At 49.6% G+C, this 20669-nt stretch overlaps 1 protein-coding gene and 1 long non-coding RNA gene across 2 annotated transcripts in view; one reads left to right on the top strand and one right to left on the bottom strand.

The window, feature by feature from the left end:
- The window catches only part of MAP3K14 (mitogen-activated protein kinase kinase kinase 14), a 52448-nt gene that overhangs the window by 26377 nt on the left and 5402 nt on the right, over nucleotides 1-20669 (bottom strand). The gene's annotated exons all lie outside the window — the stretch shown is intronic.
- LOC311579865 overlaps nucleotides 1-20669 on the top strand; it is a 77620-nt gene that overhangs the window by 3685 nt on the left and 53266 nt on the right. The gene's annotated exons all lie outside the window — the stretch shown is intronic.

A 20669-nucleotide genomic window follows, 5' to 3' on the forward strand; every position in this document is an offset into this window, starting at 1 on the left:
TCTGTAACTAGTTCCCAGGGTCCAGTGACCCCTTCTGGCCTCCTTGGGCACTGCACACATGTGCTCTACATACATACAAGCAAAATATTCAATACACATAAAAAGTTGTTGTTTTTTTTTTTAAGATTTATTAATTGTATATGAGTGCTCTATCTGCATGACCGAAAGGGGCACCAGATCTCATTATAGATGGTTGTGAGGCACCATGTGGTTGCTGGGAATTGAACTCAGGACCTCTGGAAAAACAGACAGTGTTCTGAACTGCTGAGCCATCTCTTTAGCCTAAAATAAATAGTTTTAATTTGGCTTTTTGAGACAGGGTTTCCTCTGTATAGTCCTGGCTGTCCTGGACCTCACTCTGTGGACCAGGCTGGGCCTCAAACTCAAAGATCTGCCTGCCGGGCTGGAGAGATGGCTCAGAGGTTGGGAGCACTCTTCCAGAGGTTCTGAGTTCAATTCTCAGCAACCACATGGTGACTCATAACCACCTATAATGAGATCTGACGCCCTCTTCCGGGCTGCAGGTGTACGTGCAGGCAGAGGACTGTATACATAATAATAAATAAATCTTAAAAAAAAAAAATCTGCCTGCCTCTGCCTCCCAGAGTGCAGGGATTAAAGGTATGCACCATCGCTACCTGACCTAAAAAATTTAAAGAAAAATTTTTTCAAGACAAGGTTTCTCTGTGTAGCTTTGGCTGTCCTGGACTCATTCTGTAGTCCAGGCTGGGCTCAAACTCAAAGATCTGCCTGCCTCTGCCTCCCAGAGTGCTGGGATTAAGGCATGTGCCACCATGCCCAGCTAAAATAATTTTTTAAAAAGAGGGTAATGGGGTGAATTTTATCAAAATACATTATGCACATGTACAAGAGCAAATAAAAATGTCTTAAAGGAGAGTCTGCAGCCTTTTCCCCTGCAGACAGCAATGACCCAGAACTGGACTTTTCTTGCCCCTACAATGACTAAACCTCTTCCTGTTGTGTGGAAAACTTTGTTTCCTCAGGACAGGGAGTAAATCTCATTCTCCAGACCCATCACCTCACAGACCCCAGGGACACTTTGCTTACAGTGTTCATGATGGAGAAAAATCAAGGTCTGGTTTTGTACTTATCAGGGATAGCGATGTGTACAGTCATGTCATTTAATGATATAGTTTGACAAATGTGTCATCAGGAGATTTTTAGCATTGTGTGAGTATCACAGAGAACATTATGACATCACCAAGGGTGACAAAGTCTTGTGGGGCCAGTGGTACATGCAGTCCATTGTTGGTTGAAACTCTGTCATGAAATTAATGCCTTCATATGAATGTGTGTGTGCGTAAATGTCACAAAGCCTACCATTTAGCCTAAGAATGGGCTCAACACTTTGCTCCTTTCCCATGATGCAACTGTGTGTGGCTCTGTAGAGGGTTCTAAAAAATGGTTTCCTTCTCAAATGCCCAAAATTCATTTGCTGAAAACTTCTAGGGAACACTTTCTTTCTTTCAGGCTCTGTTAGGAGTCGTGTTTATACTGGAAACCTTAATACTAACCAGCATCTGGCCACTGCATGAAATCCCCCCACTCTCTGGGTTCCATGTGGACCATCCTGAGCCTTCCCAAGGAAACGGGACAGAGTGCAGCCAGCCATGTGCTGCTGTCAACCCAGGCGCACAGCATAGATAACAGAACCATCGTGAAAAAACCAGTGGCAATCTGAGCTCATCAACATTGAAGGACTCGCCCCCCCCCCCCAGTTTCTTTGTGTAGCCCTGTATATCCTGGAACTCACTCTGCAAACCAGGCTAGCCTCAATCTCAAGAGATCTGCTTCCTTCTACCTCCCAAGTGCTGGAATTAAAGCTATGTGCCACATGCCCAGCTAGTATTGGAATTCCCTGCCCTCCCTTTTTTTTTATTTTTATTTTTTCCACTTTTCAAGACAGGGTTTCTCTGTGTAGCCTTGGCTATCCAGGACTCAATTTGTAGACCAGGCTGGCCTCGAACTCACAGTGATCCGCCTGCCTCTGCCTCCTGAGTGTTGGGATTAAAGACATGCGCTACCACGCCAGGCTGTGTGTGTGTGTGTGTGTGTGTGTGTGTATGTGTGTGTGTGTGTGTGTGTGTGTGTGTGTGTGTGTGTGTGTGTAGGTGTAGTTCTGGCTATGCTGGACTTGTTTTGTAGACCAGGCTGGTCTCAAATTCATAGAGATCCACCTGCCTCTGCCTCCTGTGTACAGGTGTGTGCCACCGTGCCCAGCTTTGGTTTTTTGAGACAGGGTTTCTCTGTGTAGCCTTGTTATCCTGGAGCTTACTATGTAGACCAGGCTGCCTTCCAACTCAGAGATCTTCCCACCTCCCAAGTGCTGGGATTAAAGGTGCACGCCACCATCTCCGGCTGGTGAACTCTTTTTAAGGACAGGAACGTTTTTGTTTTCCTGTGATGCTGGGGCCTCTAGCATGTAAAACGTGGGCTCTACCACTGAACTGCACCTTCAACTTAGACAGGACTTTAAAAAAACGTGTATGGGTGTTTTGCCTGCAAGTATGTCTGTGTACCGAATGTGTGCCTGGTGCCCTCCGAGGGGTCGGATCCCCTGGAACTGGATTTACAGACAGCTGTGAAGCCACCATGTGGTGCAGGGCCTCAAACCTGGTTCCTCTGGAAAAGCAGTAACCGCACGTCACTGCACTAAGCCATTAGTCCAGCCCAGAGTCTGAGAGGGTTGCCACACACAGACGCTCTGGGCTGGCGGGCGGATCTCAATGCTGTCCCTCACAGGTGCAGGCTTCCCTGCTGTACTCCATCAGACTTAGCTCACACTTAACCTGCTCTTGGGGCACAAACGCCGGCCAAATGAAGTCAAGCCTCTGTGGCCCCCTGGCCTTTTGCCCAGCCATGCCTGAGAGTTAATGAGACAGTGGGGAGCTGAGGGACACTAGGCCCAAGCTTCTTCCCAAGTCTGCCTCCCTCACGTCCTTCTGTCCCAACTGCTGTGGGGGGCTTAGTCAGCTCAGCTGGAGGCAGGCGGGGCTCTGTTCGCCTGTTCTTGTATCTCTACCTCTTGAGCACAGGCTAGCTCTGAACTCAGGCCAGCTCCAGCCGCCAGCAGGGACGCCTGGTTCTGAAGGCTGGAGTGGACAATCTGTCACTTGGTCACTCTAGGAAGTCTACGGGGAGCTCTGACTTCCAAATAGGCAAAAGCCTACATGTGGGCTATTATACTTTTTTTTTTTTCCATTTCCCTACACTCTTCCCCAAATCCCACAACCTGCTGACAGCTGACCTTTCTTTAAAACAAAACCAAACCCAAACTGGGGAAAATGAAATTTTAAATTAACCAGAACCCCACCCCCACCAATTTAACAGAAGTAAAAGCGTGCTTAAAAGGAACTCAGGCCTACTTCAATCTCCTGAAGGCTACCTAAGTAGGTCCCTGCTCAAAGTCACTCAGCCCCAGGCTCTTCGGGCTGGACGCACACTCCTCAAGTTTCCGGGGTCAGAGGGGGGACCCTGTATATGGCTGCATCTTAGTATAGAGAACAGCAAGACAAAATCAGGAGGGCTCATGTTGGCTGAACAGGAGTATCGTATGGCCAAAGGCCTTCAGACAGGACCATCCTGAGTATCAGAGATGAAGGGCTGCGCTGATAGGTGAGGAAGATGAGGTGGAGAGGGCTCCTAGCTGCACCCTGCTCAGATGCTCTGTCTCTGCCTAAGTGAACTAGAGCTGTTAGAGACCGTGAGGCACTCCACCTGCCCAGGAGCCCTATCGCCCCCCGACCCCCACGCGCGCACACACAACAATGGTGGGCTGCTACCCCTGGGGAGAAGTTGAGGTTAAGGCCTCCTGTGTACTCCTCAGTGACTTGTCCCCAGCCTGGCAGGCCCAACCACAGGCAGGGCTACTGAGAAGCTGACCCAGCAGGTGGCAGCTGGACCCGAGACCGGCCCAGGGAACACAGGCTGACCCCCAGCCTCCCAGAGGCGGACCGTTACGGCTGGTGGCAGCAAAGCTTCCCCTGCAGTTGGCTTTGCTGTGCCACATGACCATGACTCAGCCCCAGGTTCGCCGGCCTGATGGCAGCTCTCCCACAAGTACAGCCGGGCCTTCCTCCTCTCTCCCTCCCTACTTCTCTGTGGGTCTGGTCCACAACACTGAGTTCAGCACCAATGCCAGGACTGTGAGCTAGGAGGTCTTCCCATCCCTCCGCTTTGCCTCCTGCCTCAGCCCCATCTCCCAGGCCTGAAACTTGTCCTGTCTCTCGCTCCTGCAGCGCGTGGGGACTAAATGAGGCCAAGACTCTCCTTCGTCGCTCACCCCAACCCCCCTCCTCAGCTCCACCTCAGCCTCCCAAAGCCTGCAGCGCAGCCGCCTGCTATCTTCACTGTATGGAAGCCAAGGATGACAGCAAGAGCAAGAGCCACACCCAGAGCCCTCAGAGCAAAGGCAGAGGTTCCCTCAGCACTTTTTCTGGCCTGATGCGGACACTCATCCTGATTTCCTCCTCTCACTGTACCTCGAGTCTGCAGGATCTTGGGGGCACAGGTGATGGGGTGCTAGCAGATCAGCCATGAACTTCGTCTATAAGAGCAGTTTGGGCTCAGGGAGGTCTGGGAGCCACAGGAGCAAGACAGGGTTTGTATTTTTCCAGGGAAGGGGTGATGGTGCTCACCCTGTTGTCCAGTGTGTACCAAGGCCCAGGAGGGTGCTGCAGCCTCCCAGGGCAGGGCCAGGGCTCTATGCTTGACTTTGCCTTTGCATTCCTCCCCCAACGAGCTCTCCAGCCCAGGATTTTCCAACCTGACCAACCTGAGTAAAAGTTACGGCACCCAATGCCTTCTTAAAATCAGCTCATCCGGGGCTGGAGAGATGGCTCAGCGCTTAAGAGCACTGTCTGCTCTTCCAGAGGTCCTGAGTTCAATTCCCAGAAACAGCACTGTGGCTCACAACCATCTAACACTGGGATGTGATGTCTTCTTCTGGCATGCAGGTGTACATGTAGTTAGAGCACTCATATTTTAAATAGGTAAATAAATAATTTTATATATAATTATTACATATAATAATAAATAATTAATTTAAAAAATCTGCTGGTCCTAGATACCCTTAACCTCTGAAGAGCGGGCACCAGCCCAGAATATGCTTTTCTTTCAGTGCTGGAGTCTGAACTCAAGGCTTCACGTGTGCTAGGCAACTGCTGTATCACGGAGGCATGGTACATTCCAATATGCTTTCAAGAAAACATTGTTGGGGACTGCCAAGCCAGAGAACTTGCATGTGATCCCTCGGACCTACAGAGTGGAGAGAGAGAACTGACTTTCACAGGTTACCCTCTGACTTCATGCACCATGCTATGGGTGCACACACACTCAACAGAGATGAAAGTAAGAAGAGAATCATTTTATCTTAGTGTATGGTCAAGGAGCCAGGCCGTGGTGGCGCACGCCTTTAATCCTAGCACTCGGGAGGCAAAGGCAGGTGGATCACTGTGAGTTCGAGGTCAGCCTGGTTTACAGAGGGAGTCCAGGACAGGCAGGGCTACACAGAAAAACCCTGTCTCAGAAATCAATCAATCAATCAATCAGATATGGTCAAGGGTCTGGATTCCTTAGCTTCCTGAGCAATAGCTACCATGTACCACCCATGTCTGGCTGCGATCTGAACCTTTAAAAAGTAGTGAATTAACCTTATCTGCTGCATGCACGTGGGGAGGCTTCAGAGGTCAAAGAGGCGGAGGGGCTGCTGGAGCTGGAGTCCCAGGTGGTTGTGAGCCACCTGCCATGGGAGCCGAGAACCAAACTCAGGTGAATGCCCTCAGCTGCTGAGCCATTGCTCGTGTCCCAGGATCTGTCCGTTTGTTTTATTTTACATATATGAGTGTTTTGCCTCCATGTCTGTCTATGCATCACTTGGTGCCCGTGGAGGCCTGTAGAGGGGACCAAATTCCCTCAACTAGAGTTGTGAGCGAGTAGCTCTAACCTCCTAGAATCTGCATTCTGACAAGGCTTTTTGGGGCCAGGTCTGCCATCTGACCCCTCTCTGTAATATCTCTTTACATTTAAATACAATGAAGTAAGATGTAAATACAGTTCCTCTGGTGCACTGGCCGCCACATTGGAAAGCTCAGGGAGAAACTACTGCTCCTGTCTCCAGGATTCCGCAGCAGAAATAAGGTTTAGGCTAAATGAATCTTCAATTCATTAAAAGGTTCCACAGTCACATTTTAAATGGTGGCCTTTGGAGAAAATAACCTTTCTAAAATGTATCATATTTCACTTCCCTCTTTTAGTAAGTTCACTTACCCTGAGAACGCCAGATTGGGAACCAGAAGCTATGGCTTCTAGCTTAATTCAAAAGAAAAAAGAAAAAAGCAGTAGGGCCATTTTTGTCAAATGAAATCATACCGCATTACCATATGAAAGCTAGCCGCCTATCAGAAACTGCTGTCCTGGCTGATGGAGGTGGGCAAGAGGCCCGCCCACGTGGCCTTCTTTCTGCCCACCATGGACCTCTGCAGAACCTCAGGTGGCCAAGAAAAGAGTTAGGAAAGCAGTGGGCTCTGAGGTTCCTCCTAGTTCCCAGAAACACACTGGGTCAGGATTAACTGAGGGCTGGATGACTCCAGTTCAGAGCAACAGTGGCCAATATTTACTAAGCACCCGGCATTATTTGACCTCCTTTTCAGCTGTGAAAAGAAGAAGTTCCCAGCATGCCTAAAAGGGTACAAGCTACAGGTGTGGTGGACTTGGTCCCTGCCTCTGGAGCCTAGGAGTTAACCGTGAGCAGTTTCTCCGACTTCTCTCAGGAAGTCAAGAGTGCCGACTTTTCCAGGAGTCTTCCGAGTAAAGGGAGATGGAAGAACTGACCGAGTTCGTCTGCCTGACAGAAGATGCCGAATGCACGTTCGTCCCTTTGCCCTTTACTAGGATGTGACCATTGGGTTGTCGGGACTCGTGTGTCTCTGTTTCACATAGAAAGGGTGTCCGCGGCCTCACCTAAGGCATTCCAAATCGACTTCAGCCTCCTCAAAGGGGAATCAAAATCTCTTTTGAGCCGTCTCAAAAAATGTCCACCAAAGGGTCAGGGTACATCTCTTTCAGGCGATGTCAGATTTCATCTGGAAATAAGGACTCTGTCCTTCTCTGAATGCCCAGAGGGATGAACAGCGAAGGAGAATGACTCAACTTCCTTAATAAGATATTGGCTGAAACCAATGTCGCCCTGATGCTTCCTCTTTTCTGCCTCTAGCTGGCCTGGCCATCACCCCACCCCACCTCCCAGCCCCCCAGCTAAGCTGCAGCCTAGCAGAAGAAGCTGCTGTTGTGGCCAGTTGGCCAGTTGTGCTCCTAGGCTTCCACGCCTGCTGCATCCTGGCTCCCCTTTCTGCCCCGTCCCCGACCCCGACCCCCCTCTCTGGCACTTATCCAGCCAGAATGCCGCCTTTACTCCGTGGAGTTGGGTAGCCGTGGGCAAGCCTGGTTCTCCCCCTTCACTCCCCCTGCTCCCCTGTGGGGCACTCAGCCGCATCTGTCCTATTCTTTTCTCCTTGGGGGAAGCCATTAACATTGGCCTCCTGCATTCATTCAGCAAGTGTGCACTCAGGATAAGAGGAGACAGCAGTCGGTGCCGCTCACATGCATCTGAGCGTGGGCGCCGTGCTAGGTGCCTTTTCTGTTGATGCGCCTGACAGTAACAACAAGGTTGGTGTCCTTATTCCCGCTTGACAGATGGAAAAATGAAGGCCGAGAGGTAAGTCAGCCACTGGAGCAACTGAGGCTCAATTCAGACAACTAGAGAGGCTGAAGCCTCAAACAACGGTACTCTCGGCCTGTCCCCGCCACCCCACTCAAGGCTCACCCAGTTCAACCCAGGAACTGAGCAGTATTAACTAGCTACAAGACTAGTATTGTTCCTGTTCTGTATGTGGTAGCATTTCTCAGCCCTCGTAGGCAGGAAGTATTAGAATTAAGAACGGGGTGAGGCCGGGCGGTGGTGGCGCACGCCTTTAATCCCAGCACTCGGGAGGCAGAGGCAGGCGGATCGCTGTGAGTTCGAGGCCAGCCTGGTCTACAAAGCGAGTCCAGGACAGCCAAGGTTACACAGAGAAACCTTGTCTCGAAAAACCAAAAACCAAAAAAGAAAAAAGAATGGGGCGAGGGGGTCCCCGCTATGTCAGTAAGTGCTGAATCAGCAATAAGCAAGCTAGTGTTCTAATCCGGTCACACCGCTCCATAATTGTCAAATTGATGAGCTTTAATAGGTCCTTTCATTTGCGTTTGAAAGATGTTTAAAAATCTATACACAACATGCATATACATAAACAAGAATTTCAGGTAACATACTACCATCTTTACCAAAAGAATGACTGAAGGACACACTTTGGAAAGAAGAAAAGTAAACCAGAAAGAAAGGACGTGGAATGTGAGGAATAACGGTAGGCACAGGAACTGACATACTATGCTGTATTGTGTATTAACTATAATACACAATAACATATTTTAAAAAGACAAGATTTTTAAAGCTCAATCATCTATTCAGTGTATGTGCACGCATGCGCGCGTGCACACGTGTGTGTGTATGTGTGTGTGTGTGTGTGTGTGCATGCCTGTGTGTGTACACGTACGAGCATGTAGGAGTCTCTTCTCGCCTTCTACCATGTGGGTCCTGGGGGTGGAATGCAGGCTGTCAGGCTTGGTGGCAAGTGCCTTTACCCACTGAACCATCTTGCTGGTCCCAGCATTTTGTTGTTGTTGAGATGGAGTCTCAGTGTGCAGCCTGGAACTCACTATGTGGATCAGGCTGGCCTCAAAACTGCAGTGATCCTCCTGCGTCAGCGTCTTCAGTGCTGGGATTACCCAGCAGGCTAAGTGGCCACACTCAGCTCAGATGGGCCTTGAAAAAAGACCGTATTTTATTGTATACATGTATGAATAAAGTGGAGCCAGATGCTAACTAACACAAACAAAACACCATTATATAGAAGAACTGAAAAGACATGGGGGAAAGATGCTAATAAAAGCCGGGCGGTGGCGGCGCACACTTTTAATCCCAGCACTTGGGAGGCAGAAGTAGGCGGATCTCCCTGAGGTCCAGGCCAGGCTGGACTACAGAGCTAGTTCCAGGACAGCCAGAGCTGTTACACAGAGAAACCCTGTCTCAACACCCCTCCCTCCCAAAAAAAAGATCCTAATAAAAACCATGTGAGGGGGCTGGAGAGATGGCTCAGAGGTTAAGAGCACTGGCTGCTCTTCCAGAGATCCTGAGTTCAATTCCCAGCAACCACATGGTGGCTCACAACCATCTATAATGTCATCTGATGTCCTCTTCTGTCATGCAGGCAGAGCACTGCATACATAATAAACAAAAAAACCCCATGAGCTAGGTGAGGTGCTGCTATAACTTTACTCTCAGCACTTGTGAAGCAGAGGCAGGTGGATCTCTGATTTGAGGCCAGCCTGGAGTGAGTGCCTGGATGGTGAGGGCTAGAGAGGCTTGGTCTTCAAAATCAGTCAAAACACACACACCCACACACACCCACACACACCCACACCCACACACACACACACACACACACACACACACACACACACACACACACACACACACACACCCCATACATACATACCAATTCAACCTCTCTTCTCCCCAAAACAAAACCAGCCAACCAACCAAAACAAAACAAAAAAACAAAAACAAAAAACAAACAAACAAAAAAACCCAAAACCCAAAACCCAAACCATGTGCTTCTCATATCAGCAGAAACAGAGCTCAGAGCACGCAGGCAGGGCAGCCCTCATAGGCCCCAATAAAGAGTCCTGGAGCCAACTGGGTGGTGGTGGCACATGACTTTAATCTCAGCACTTGGGAGGCAGAGGCGGGTGGATCACTGTGAGTTCGAGGCTAGCCTGGTCTACGAAGCGATTCCAGGACAGCCAGGGCTACACAGAGAAACCCTGTCTCAAAAAACAGCAAAACAAAAGAGTCTTGGAGCCAGAGACTAGAGCCAGAGGTTTCTGGTGAATAAGGTCTCTGTGTTGCTAAGTCCTGTCCTCCTGTAGAGCCATGAAGGCCTTGGGCACACACTGTCTGTTAGGTGCAGGTCCTGCCCGGTGTGCCAGGATTATAGGGAGCAAGAGGACAAAGTCTTTGGAGGGGCGCATATAGTATGCCAGGGCAAAAGACAGACAGTCTGAAAAGGACATATAATATGGCGTCCGAGGACAGAGACAAAGGGAGAGAACGCAGTGGAGCACACAGGGAAAGCCAGTGCGGCAGCCCCAGTTAGGAGAGGCCCCCTATAGGTGATACCTGGGCTGAGTCTCAAGGGTGAACAAGAATTGCTTAAAGGAAAGGAGAGGCTTATATTAACACCTGCTGAATGTGCCCAAAGCCTTATGTGTGAGCCCAGCCAGTCCGGCCTCATCGGGGAGCCTTGTGTCCTAGTGAGACTCAGAAAATAAGGAGGGGCTGCTGGGATGGCTCAGTAGGGGAACGTGCTTGCCACTACGCCAGATGGTAGGGCAGAAATGACTCCAAGTTGCCCTCTGACCTCCACACCCACTCTTTGGCCTCTCCACACCCACACGCATGCAAAATAGATGAGTAAATAAAAATATGATAAAAACAAATGTGAGTGACTCCTGAGGAACAATACCAGACCCTAGGCCTACACACACACACACACACACACACACACACACACACACACACACACACACACACGGTGCTCCAGGTGAGGGGGGCCCAGGAAGATGTGCCTCTCTGTAAGGATCACAAGTGCTGTAAGTAGCTGGCAGGTAAGCCAAAGTCACAGCTGCAGCAGGGGAGACGGGAGGTGAAGTTGGGGGTTATTAGATCATGGAACTGAAGTTGGTCCTCCCCAGGGCCTAATTCTCAGGAGAGTGAGGATCAGCTAAATCTTCATTCCCTCCCATTCTTGGGAGCAGGGTTCTCGGTGGAGGACTCTGGGGGAGGAGCCACTGGACATCTATTGATGCTACAAGCTCCAGGGCTCTGGCAGGCTTGCTGAATCCTTTTCCAAAGGAGACTGGGGTGGGGGTGGGGGTTTGCAGGTGATCACTGGCGAGGAGGTGGGAGCCTGCCTGAGGCCGGACTTGGGCACTCTGGGTGCAGCTGAGCTGGAAGGATCGGGAACTGTACCCTTAGCCAGCCTGAAGGCTGCTCCCTGGAGGGAGATTTCTTTTGTGCATTTCCCATTAATGAGGATATGAAATGTGAAGGCTCATTAATCATTAAAATCTTACTGATCGATTATATAAAAGAGAAATCTCACGTGCCCACAACTCTTCAGCCTTGCGGCCGACTCCACAAAGCCAATGGCAGGGTTAAGGAAATGCGTGGGATAAAGCTTACAATAGTTCACCAGTCCCCACCACACAGCCGGCAACCCTGGCTGGCCCAGGGCCGGAGGAAACACCAACACCCTCAAGGGCCCTCAGGATGCTAAGGGCAATCACCCTGTATCTAGTGCACTATAGCAGGTCTTAGCCATTTCCACCCTCTCCCTGACCTCGGCCCATCCCCGCTGGGCTGAGCTCATCGTAAGACGCTGTGCCCTTTCGACAACCTCAGGCTGAAAGAAATCAGTTAGCTCTGCAGGGCTTATGGGTCCAGTCCCGAGTCTGTGGTCTATAATCTATCTGACCACTGTTTCCCTAAACACGGGGCGTGGTTCTGGCTGCTCCGATCTCTCCAAAGCCTTCCAGCAAATGAGTTCTACAGGTCTCGCAGTGGGCTGCCTTCCTGTGTGGGCCACACGGCACTTCCTGCTTGTCCTACGCAGACTAAGCTCAGGCCTTCCACTTCCAGGAAGCTGCTCTTCAACTCACAGCACGCCACAGTGTCTTTCCTCTCCTCCACTCTGACCTGCAGTCACACGCTCATTCACTTTTACTCATCAAATGCAGTAACACGGCTGTACGTACTCAGGACAGTATTGCATCACACAAGACAATACAGCCTCTTTCTGTGCAGCTATTACATAGAACTTCGGGGCTTGAAATGAAGCAAACAGAAATATATAAAGAGAACCACAATTGAAGATGTTCGGAGTGTTTCCGTATTAACAAAAACCCAGAAAAATTAATTATGGGGAAATAAGCTGTTAAGTTGTAGCACATCCATTAATATATTTATAAAATATTTAACAATATGAAAAATATTGTTGGAGATAGTGTTAAGAAAAGGAATATAGAATCATATGTAAACTCTGACCCTGATTAGTCTTGCATGTGTGTCCTTTTTAAAAAAACTTTATGTGTAATGGATGTTATGTCCTGCGCATGCCTGGCACATGCAAAGGTCAGGATAAGTTGTCGGATCCCCTGGAGCTGCCATTCCAGACAGTTGCGAGCCACCATGTAGGTGCTGGAATTAAACCCAGGTCTTCTGCAAAAGTAGCCAGTGTTCTTAACCACGAGCCACTTCTCCAGCTCTTTCAATAGTATATGAACATTTATAAAAACAGACATGGAGACTCTGTCTTTAAACAAAAACAAACAAAAAAATCTAGATGCTGGCAGATATAACAGAGGTACTCTTGGCAGACTTATGAAATGTTTTAGTATTTTTAGATATTTTTATAATTTTCTCAAATTTTCTTCAGTTTTATAAGAACAATTTCAAGTGGTTAAATACACACACACACACACACACACACACACACACACACACACACACACACACACAGTAGGGGGGCATACCATAAGAAGCATAAGGCCTTCCCTCCCCTCCTACACTCTTCTGAGGGGATCGCCATTACCCACCCCTCCTTCATCCCACCACAGATGTCCTCTGTAGTATATTATTTTCATAATGAAAACAAGCTATAGCCAAAAAGGAATTGCCAAGGCGTGTATTCGTGTTTGGGAGTGGGACTTGGTAAATTTTGGATGGCCCCAAACATGCACCAGTACAGAGGTGCATGCAAAGGCACTTGCTGCTCAAAGGGACAGGAGGCTGAAGCTGAGAGCTCCTCTTTCCTGGTCCTGGTTTTCAATTCACTCTCATATTCTCCCCGGGGACTGCGAGTTTTATTAGTTGTGACTCACGAAGTAAGAAGATGATAGCCATAACACACACACACACACACACACACACACACACACACACACACACTTTTGCATTGTTACAGACTATCTACTCATTCTTCATCATCATCTTATTTTTTTTGGTTTTTCGAGACAGGGCCTCTTTGTATAGTCTTGGCTGTCTTGGGCTCGAACTCACAGCGATCCGCCTGCCTCTGCCTCCCGAGTGCTGGGATTAAAGGCGTGCGCCACCACCACCCGGCTATCTACTCACTCTTCTATGGATGAACTCTGTTTTCAGCTTTGCACTTAGAATAATACCACAAGAAAGCCTATCCTTGTTCACACTTTCTGTGCAGTAGGGAAATAATTCTGAGTGGCAAATTCCTGGGATTGGGATTTCCGGATGACCCTTTGTCAGTGGGCTCTCTCTTTTCTCTTGGCTCAGGGTGTTGGGTGGTTCTCACAGATTTTAGTTATTTGCTATATAACCCTAAATTACCATTGTCCTCCAGGTGTTTCTAATCCAGGCAGGGAGTAAATGGAGAGATTGATTATATAGCATTTATTCTGTATTTATTTAAGTGATAAATGAGTCCTAGACTGAGCTTAGATTCAGAAGGGCCTTTGGCAGTAATTTATGCCAACATATTATTGCTAATTAATGCTGGGGAAGGGCCACTCACCAAGATGGAAGACCCAGGCGCCAGTCATCAGCCCTTCACACTCTGAGGTGGAGCCCTGGGCAGGTCATTTAATCAGAGACCTGTTCTCACCTGTGAACGAGTCCGCTACACAGTGTTTTACTGGCTATTTAGCTGCAGGAAACGAGGTTTATACAGTTCAGAGCCTGGCATGCAGCGGGTAATCTGCTAGTGGGACTTCCAGGAGATGAAAGTTGTCATAAAATGAACGGCCTTTTCCCTGACTAGAAATGCAAGCTGTTTCAGAGGCACTGCCTGTGCGGAGCTGATACCCACCTCCTCAGCCTCTGGTCAGCAGCACTAATATCCGACTGAAAATCTCAAACAGACATGCTCAAGGGAGGCGGGGGGGAGGGGCGAGAACTCTGAGAACAGAAGGTTGGGGCTGTCAGTAAAAAAGGACCATACCGGGAGGGTAGCTCCAAAAGAGCTCCCTGCAACCCGTCTGCACTGTCAGGGTCTCAGCACAGAATGGACTGATGAAATGACCCGGCGACACACGACGGCCTCAAGCAGAAGGGCTCAAATCAGTTGTCTTGTCAACCCTGGGGTGTTTTTACCAGCAGTTGTGGTTTGCACACATATTATTATGTTCTGGTCAGTGCTGACAGAAACTCACGCTGGGAGTTACTACTGCTCGCTATACATTATGTGACGCATACATTACTTCTTAAATCCTCACAGCTCTGAGCAAGACGCTAACGTTATGCCATTCGCACTTATTTCTTTATTTGTATGCTTATCTGAGACAGGTCTGGCTGTGTTTCTTAGTTGGCCCCCTGTCCTTCTGCCTCTGCATCTTCAGAGCTGGGTTACATGTATGAGCCTCCATGCCTGGCTATACGACGCCCTCGACGTGGAGGAGGGATCAGAGGCTCTGTAGGTCATCTGCACAGTGTCCCAGTGCAGGGAAGGGGCAGTAACCTTTAATGGCAAAGCCCTCTCTCGGCCACGACACAGCCTCGTAACCAATGATCTGAGCTTTCAAAGGGGGCACGGAAATACAGGAGCTGCGACAATCCAAAGGTCTGCTAGTGAGAACTCCAGGGCCAGACCGAGGAGGAGGTGTGACAGACAGCCTGTGTTAGGAGGAGGAGCAGAAAGCAAAGCTGGAACCGTGGCAGGCCTGCGCTCCTTGGCTGACGGATGAGAATCTCGGCCTGGAATGAGTCTATAACCGAGTCCGAATTAGCTATTCCTTTTATAAAATCCAGTTCTGGGCGTCTGAGCTAGGCTTGTTTGTTTGTTTGTTCTATCATATATACGGTCAATATTTTGTCCCCAAAACCCTGACACAGGGCATTTCATAAGCTTTAAAAGCACCAAACAGAAGGATGCCACCAGAGAGGGCTCCGCTGCCCCACAGAGGCCACTATGAAGTTGGAATGCTGGGAAAGATGGAGGGACGCGCGGTGCCAAGGGAAAAACCTACATGTGTGCTTCACTTTATACCATAAACAGGAAGAATATTTTAAGTGCGTTATGCAAAAGCATCTTAAGTGTCCTTTGTGTATGCATATGAGGACATGTCCTATACCTAGGAACTCTCTTGGAATGGGAGTCGAAGAACACACCACTCAAAAGCTCCCAAAGAGTACAGTGGCACCCCACAGCCTCTCCCTCCCTTCCTGGTGCTGGTTTGCTTTGGTTTTTTGAAACAAGGTCTTGCAATGTAGTCCAGGCTGGCCTTGAACTCATCATCTTCCTGCCTCAGCCTCCTGAGTGCTGGGATTACAAGTGTGAGCCACCACACTTGTGTCAAACCAGTTTCTTTGATAAATCAAAGTGCACTTCAGGATCTCGCCAGGGTCTGGAGGTCACCATTATAAGTAACAGTTCTGCTGTGACCTGTAAAGCAACTCTCTCACTCTCTCACACACACACTCTCCCCCCCCCCACCCCCACCCCCAGCCTTTTGGGATGATTCACAGCGTGGAGCTGTTCCCTAGGCACGGCCGATCCCGCCCCATTGCCCTCCTTTATATATGTGACTTGGATGGTGGCACTGGCTTTGGGCCTTAGTAGATAAGGGACAGCCAAGCTCAGACTCCCTGGAGGGGAGGAGGCTTCGAGTTCTTTGTAGTCACTGGTGGCTGGTTCTGAAATTGAGGAACTAATTTGAGGAACTTCAGAATAACAAGAAACCTAAACAACTTGGCTTTCTGCAGAAGACTGCCAAGGTGGGGGGATGGGGGGGTGGGGGCGGGAAGGAGATGTGCGGTCCAGTCTGTGGAGCCCTGACCATGACCTAGTTTTAGGTGCCGTCAGAGAGTGACAAACTACCCCACGTGATCAGCTGGAGACATGAGTGGCAGCGGTACATCTGACATGTCCACTTACACTGTGAGGCCGCCTTCCTTCTGCCCTCTCCTGACGTGAGGGATACGAGACCTAAAGAGAACCCCAGACTGATTCAGTGGTGAAGGGAGGGAAACTGGGGAAAGCCTATGGCTCTCTTGCTCTTACCCAGACCAACAGGGCCTAACATGAGTCTAGACTTGAACCTTGCACTTTCATCTAGTGACAAATACCTCCTCTGCCCAGGTGTGTGTGTGTGTGTGTGTGTGTGTGTGTGTGTGTGTGTGTACGCGCCATTTTCTAAGTGCTGGACCAGCTAGGGGGAATATGACGGCAACAAAGTGAAACGAGCTCTCTTTGTTCCTGACCCTCGAAAGGCCACCCTGGAATAGTGACCAGAGTTGTCAAAAGGCTTGCTATGGTCAGGTCCTGAGCCATCTGCGTGTGATTCAGCTCCACAGGGCACGAAGCACTGTGTGCTTCTCTCCGACCTGAACTAGGTTAGAGCGCCTTTGTGCCGCCGGCAGCGACTTCACTTTTGCACATGTGTGCTGAAGACTCCAGCCTGTTGGCCAAGTGCCTATTCCAAGTTGGCAAGCAGAGCAAGGCTCCAGGAGGAGAGAGATGCTGAGGCATTCCTGCTTGGACACCAGCAGGCAGGGGGGTGGGGGCGGGGCTCCTCCTGTGAGGGAGGCTCTCTGTGTGACAGTCAGCACTAGCTCAAGCTGTAGCATGTTTCCTTGAGCATCCACTTTCCCTCCAGGATGAGTTCTTCGATGGAAGTTCCTCGGTTCCACTTGTTTTTACAGCAGGTGCTCAACGATATGAGGTCTAATAAAACCATCACGAGATGAATACACTGTAAAGTAAAATGCGTAGGCTACGCCTAATGTCATAGCTTACTGAGCATTATAGGTGAACAACACAGCACTTTGTAGTGCTGGCCCCTGTGCCCTTATGGGAGTGAGGCTGACAGGGCGAGATGGCCCATAGCCACTGCTAGCACTGCCCTGCTCTTATATCACACAGCACTACCTCAGGGAGATACCAGATTAAAAACTGAAGAACTGCCGGGCGTGGCGGCGCACACCTTTAATCCTAGCACTCGGGAGGCAGAGGCAGGTGGATCGCTGTGAGTCCGATGCCAGTCTGGTTTGCAAAAGCGAGTCCAGGATAGCCAGGACTGTTACACAGAGAAACCCTGTCTCGAAAAACCTTAAACAAACAAACAAACAAACAAACCAACCAACCAACCAAACAAACAAACAAAAAAAAAACTGAAGGATTTTTCCAGTGAGTGCCTATTGCTTCTGCATGGCAAGCTGGACCATCATTAGTGGGATGTGTGTGTGTTCTACCTACCAGAGCCTGTCAGCTAACACTCTTTACAAGCATCCCTTAAGTGAAAGAATGGCTGAATGTGTGGTAGTACATGTCCATAATCCCATCACTCAACAGGCAGGGGCAGGAGGACCACTGCAAGTCTCAGGCCAGCCTGGTGTACACAGGCTAGCAAGGGTTGTAGGTTACGGAGTTACAGGCTGCCAGGGTTACATAGTGAGGCCTTGTCTAAAAATCAAACCCAAAAAGGAACAGCGTGATGGCTCACAGCAGGTAAAAGCACCTGCCATATAAAATCTGGTGGCCTGAGTTTGATCCTAGAATCCAGGTAAAGGGGCGGGGAAGGGAGAGACAGAACCAATTTCACAAAGGGTCCCCATGTGTGAACTGTGGCACCCCTCATACATACATACACACATATATAAATAAAGCTTTTAGAAATAAAAACGACTAAGTAGATGGGGGCCATAGTCTCTGCGAGCTCGCCTGGATTGGTGTATGTGTGTTCGCACTGTCTGATCACCTGGCAAGCTCAAGGGGATGGCGCCTGTGGCTGCAGAAGGGGACCACATCAGCGTCCGTGTTTCTGACTGCATCCCAGCGAGAACACGTGAAAGCTAGGAGCCCAAACCATCATCAACATCTTCCCCAATTACTGACCTGGTGACCCACTTATTTCTAACTGAGTGAGGAGATGAGCCTTCTGGAGCTCTGGTCCACACAGTATCCACGTGGACTGACCTGCCTCTGAGCCCTACCTAGCGGATGGATGCTTCGGACCCTACTCTTTTCTACTTCTGTCTATAAAGCTATAGCTCTCAACAGCTAAGACTGCTGGGTGCTCAGGGAGCTGTTCACACCTTTATAACTCCCTCAGGCAAAATGCTCCAGGTGTTATCTTTACTGGCAATCACACCCTCACTTGGGGCCCAGCTACACTCCTTTCCTTCGTAGCCTCCCAGCTATCCCTAATCCCAACCAGAAGAGTAGTTCCGGTCAGTGAAGGGAAAAGGCCAGGGGCACTACAAGGGGGCAGCTCTAACAGCTCTAGGCTTGATCAAGGGCCCACTATGCAGATACAGCACCATGCTTTGCCCTCTAAGGCCTCGAATAGAGGGAAACCAAACAGGTCTGGCCAGGATGACGCCGGCTACTTAGGCTCTTCTGGCCACCTGTAAGTCATGGGCAACGTGCCACGTCTTCGGTGAATAAAGATGCAAATGCTTCTTGGTGCCCAGTGGACTTGGAACCTCAAAAAAAAAAATCAGCCATTGATAATCACTCAAGGCCCACATTTAGGTAGGACACTGCTTGGGGACACAAGAAAGGGCCTCAAAGGTGGAGGCGACCTTTGAGACTTCCGGGTAACCCTGCCCAGACTGTATTTTCTTACTGACCTTGGGCCTCCTTTTGACCACATCAACCTTATGGTAGAGGAGAGAGTCAAATAAACAGCTTTCTGTTTACTTTTCCTTAGAAGCCACCACAGGTTCCACCCTTCCCAGGCCCTGGAAAGCTTGCAGGGTACCAGAGAGTGATGGAGTTTCTGTGGGGCAAACAGGCAGAAGAACTGCTTAATAAAATAAAAGCCCTTCGCTGGGGGTAGCTCCCGGGTCTGATGACAATAAGACACAGTGCAAAGAGCTCAACTCCACCACAGTGCTGGACGGCCTGATTTAATCTTTTGCAGGGAAGGCTACAAATACTAACGAATGAATGTCCTGCCCCACCCTTCCTGCCTCCATGTGTATGTATGTATGTATGTATGTATGTATGTATGTATGTATGTATGTATGTATGTACACCAGACAGTGACAGGTGTTTTCCTTAATGGCTCCTTTTTTTCTTTCTTTCTTTCTTTCTTTCTTTCTTTCTTTCTTTCTTTCTTTCTTTTTTTTCCTTTCTCTCATTAAAACCAGAGCTCACTGATTGGCTGGACTGGCTGGTTAGCAAACTCCCAGGAGCCCCTGGGATCAGTGCTCTGCAGCCCTAGCACTGGGATTCCAGGTACAACAATGCTGCGTCTGTTTTTTGTTTGTTTGTTTTTGTTTTTTATTAATGTGGGTTTTGAACTCAGGTCCTCTTGCTTGCGGAAACAGGCATGTTAGCCACTGCACCACCTCCCCAGCCCTCCTCCCTCCCTTCCTTTTCTACCTTAAGATACTGTCTACCCCTGACTGTCCTGGAACTCAATAGGTAGACCAGGCTGGCCTCAAACTCACGGAGATCTGCCTGCCTCTGCTTCCTAAGTGCTGGGATTGAAATCTTGTGCTACCATGCCTGGCCATTTTATATTTCTAATAACTTTTTCTTGAGTCAGTAGTTAAGGCCTAAGTGTGTGTGTGTGTGTGTGTGTGTGTGTGTGTGTATTTGCCACGCTAATCCAAAGCAAGCTCAAGAGATGGCTAATTAATTACCTCAGATTGCTGGGATGTGGGTACTGGGGAGGACTTTGTGACAGGGAACCAGAACACTTGCAAGGGATTATCAGTTCTACTGAGACCCTGGACAGTCAGGTCCACCTTGCGGATGGTCCTGGACACACGGACTGACACTAAAGTGCACTAGCCCAGGACGCATTGTGAAAGACCCTTGTCTACAGACACTGATCGTAGCCGGCTGTCTGGAATGAGAGTTGGCAGAAGGCATGGCCAGCGGAAAGCGGGAGGGAGGGAGGGAGGGAGGGAGGAGGGAGGGAGGGAGGGAGGGAGGGCGGCTCAGGCCTTCCCCCATGCTTCTTTCTGGGGTCTACCCACTGGCCCTGGAGAGTGGATACAACTCAGGTAGTGAGTTTGCAGTTCCTTGAGCTTCCTGAACCCCAGGAAGCAATAGGCCTTCCTTCCCAACCCCTGGCACCCTTGTGAGCCTCCAACTCAGGTGACTGGAAGGAAGGCAGGGGTGCAAAGGGTTCTCCCCAAACCTCTCGTGTCTAAGTACAGTTTGTATCTCTAACTCTCTGCCAAGGGATTTCCCAGTTCCCCAGGGCCAAAGCTCCACTTCACTCCTGCAGCCCTACTGATTGTCACTGGATGTGAGCCATTTTCCACCCTCAAGGTGGCTGGGGACTGAGGAGTGGTGACACTGCTGACCTGGGCTCTGTGCCCTGCCCGCATGATAGGCCAGGGGATGGGTCTGTCAGTCAGCAAGCACCAAGCTGGCTTCCTGCTCCCTAATCCTAGCCCTTGGGGGGGGGGGAGGTGAGGGGTGGATGAGGGTGATCTTTGGCAGAGGGCTTTTCAACAAGGTCTGCTCAGGAATTCCTCTGCAACTGGGCTGGGGAACAAATGGCCT

This window comes from Acomys minous (genome assembly GCF_964271855.1).
Source record: "Acomys minous genome assembly, chromosome: 12".
Lineage (NCBI taxonomy): Eukaryota > Metazoa > Chordata > Mammalia > Rodentia > Muridae > Acomys > Acomys minous.